The sequence below is a fragment of the Penaeus monodon genome, chromosome 1 (assembly GCF_015228065.2).
Source record: "Penaeus monodon isolate SGIC_2016 chromosome 1, NSTDA_Pmon_1, whole genome shotgun sequence".
Lineage (NCBI taxonomy): Eukaryota > Metazoa > Arthropoda > Malacostraca > Decapoda > Penaeidae > Penaeus > Penaeus monodon.
In genome coordinates, this window is record NC_051386.1 from 2,660,222 (window position 1) to 2,663,798 (window position 3,577).

Sequence of the window (3,577 nt, forward strand, 5' to 3'; positions counted from 1 at the left end):
ATGGTGGAGAGGTCCACAGCTGCTCAAACATGAGCATACCCTTATTGATGATTATATATATATATATATATATATATTATATATATATACATATATATACATATATATACCCCCACACACACATATTTCCTTAACCATATATGTAAATAATGGTTCTATATTCTTGTTATTATATATGTATTTATTATTGATGATGTTTATAATTCATACGTCACACACACACACAACAATTACCGAAATCTATTAACCCAATCAATAGGGTTTTCAAAATTTTGCTGTTGCTCATGCAGGCATGGGGAACCCCAGGTTCTATAAGAACACGATATTGCAAAATAACAAAGCCATCAAACGTGTCCAAAATTAATGCAAGTTGCTCATGCAAGGCATGGGGCCCCAAGGTCTATAAGAATACTTATATTCGTGCATACGTGGAAGTTTTTCCCAATGAACAAGAGACCTACCCATAAACCCACTCAAACATTATATATAATATTATATATATATATTATATAATATATATAATATGTAATATATATATATATATATATATATATATATATAAATAATATAGTATAATATTGTAACGAAAACAAGACTTCTTTTTTCTGGAAAGAAGAAAGGAAATTAAGTCACGGAGTTGCTTATGATTCTAACGGAAAAAAAACTGCAAAGGCACTAATTGGGTACAGCCCAATAACCTGATCGCATTTAAAAGTCAGAATACAAGCAAAACCTCAAACTTAGTATTTACCCCCCCCAGCTACGCACCAACCAACATTGCAAGTGATGAAGAAATGGAAAATTTATAACTCTCTCCAGAGACTTAGACACAATCCTAACCAGAGATGTAAAAGTGATCATGGAGACATCAACGCCAAAGTAAGAAAAAAATTATCTAAAAAAATGACACCTGGTGGAAATTGGCCTTCGGAGATATAAATGAAAGAGGTAAAGATTTTATTGATCTGTAGTACAAATAATGTAGTTATAGCCAATACATGTTCCAACACACCCCAAGACACTTGTACAACGTGGTTTTCACAGGACAAGAAGAACACGCAACCAAATGACTACATGTGCGACCAAAATGGAAAGGTTGCAATAAAAAATGCCATAGGACAAGACATGGTGCCGACGGCAAAAGGACAACAATATCTAACTAGCGATTTAAAATAAGACTCAAAAAGAGGACGCGTCAAAACACCACCTCTAGGCTCGAAATACAAAAACTCTGAAAACAATTACAGAATTACATTGTCAAACAAAAATTGAAATACTCAATCAATGTGAAGATGATAAAACATCAAATGAGTTGTGGGAAAAGGAAAAGAACTCCTGCTGAGCGTGCTTAAGAAACTACGCCAAAACGAAAAGACAAATCCCCGGAATCTGAAAAAACACTAAGTGACATGAAACAGAAGATGCTAAATCAAAGGGTATCAATTCTCAGTTGAAAACGAATTTACAAAACGAAATACAAAAATTCAAAGTTATTGCGACAGTAATGAAAAAATATTTAAATGAAAATTGCCAGAGAATTGAAAACTGTTCTATCAATAAGACAACTACAAGAACTCTACCAAGGGCACGAAAAAATCACACGACATTAAACATATAAGGACACTATCAAAACTGAAGAGGACTTGTTTTAGTAAATGGAAAGAAGTCAAAGATAGATGGGAATCAATATTGTTCCAACCATTACAAAAAAGAATAAAAGATCTAACAACAACATAATTAGACCAATGCCAACGAAGATGAACCACCCGCCACTGCTAGACGAAGTTATAAAAGCCATAAAAGAAACAGATTCTAAATCTAAAATTGATCATAGAGAAAAAACAGAGACATCAAAAAGGACCTATACCTGTGTGTCATCGATTATGTGAAAGCTTTGATACTGTTGATCACGATATCCTCTGGAATACATGAACGATGTGAAGTTTCAAAAACACATCATCAAAACTAATAAAAGCTATGTAGACCAACAACAAGCAGCTGTAAGAACACTTATGGGTTAACAGAAGGGTCGAAGGTCAAACAGAGTACGACAGGGTTGCATTCTGTCTCCGCACCTCCATAACATATATGCAGGAAAACAATTATGAAGAGGTGCTCTAGAGAATTTGAAGGAACATGTAGATTGGAGGATACCAAAATATCAAATCTGAGTACGCCGCATGATATAGGTTGATGCAAGCAGGATCACTGAATACAACAACTACTAGAAAAGTAGCGAAGCAAGCAAAAAGGCTGGCTTGTTCCTTAATGCCAAGAAACTAAGATCATGAAGATTCAAAGATACCCGGCAATGAACCAATGATAACAGTTACAGTCAATGGAATGATGGGAAAATATGAAGAGTTCACTATCTGAAGCTGTGTAACTACTACATGATGATGATTCCGGAGTAAAAACGGAAGAATTACCATTGCCAAAAAAACGCCCACAATGCTCTCAAAAACATCTTTTTGTGGTAAAGACCGAGCATTACTGAGGTTATGAAACATTAGTTTCCCAAATTGCAATTCATATGTTCTGAGGTTGGGTGCTGAGTAGATAGGACAAGAAAAAGAATCAATAGTTTTGAAATGTGGTGTTACAGACGAGTACTGCGTATTAGCTGGAAAGGAGAAGAAGACGAATTGATGAATGCTGAGAAAAATAAATTGTAAAGACCGGCTGTTGGACTCTTGAACAGGAGGAAATTAAAGTTTATTGGTCATGTGATGAGAAGTAAAAGTATGAGAAAAATGCTGACAGGGATGGTGATAGGAAACAGAGGAAGAGGCAAACGAAGACAAGACTGGCGACAACATCAAAGATTATTTGTGGCTGCGATGGTACAAGTGGAAAGAAAAGGTAGATCGCGTTAGTGCGACAGATGGTGAGAGGTCCACAGCTGATCAAAACCATGAGCATACGGTATTGATGATATATATATATTCTATATATATATATAATATATATATACATATATATATATATCTACAGCACATACACACACACACGGTGCCTTCGAACCCATTTGTTAACCCGTAAGTGGTTCTACAGTTGCTTGTTGTTGGTCATACATGTCTTTTATTAGTTGGATGATGTTTTGGAAATTTCATATCGTTCATATCGCACACACGAAATTAGCAAAATCAAAAATGCCAATCAATAGTTCTCAAAATTAAATGCAACGTTGCTCATGCAGGCATGGGGCCCCAAGGGCTAGAAGAATACTTAATTCGTGCCATACGGGATATGTTTTCCCAGGAAAGAGACCTACCCATAAACCCACTCAAACCAGTGTTCCATGCCTCAGCTGTCTACCATTAGTTTAGCCATCCCTCTCTATCGATTCATTGTATCCGTTAAAAATTGATTACGTCAAATGTTGGTCTGTTTTAGTAATACTGCATATTGCTGAATCATTCAGAATGCAACAATATTAGAGGGAAAAAAAAAAAAACAAAAAAAAAAAAAAAAAAAAAAAAATATATATATCTATATATAATATATATATACATTATTATATACTATATATTATATATATATATATACTCTATTATATATAACTCAATAAGGCCCA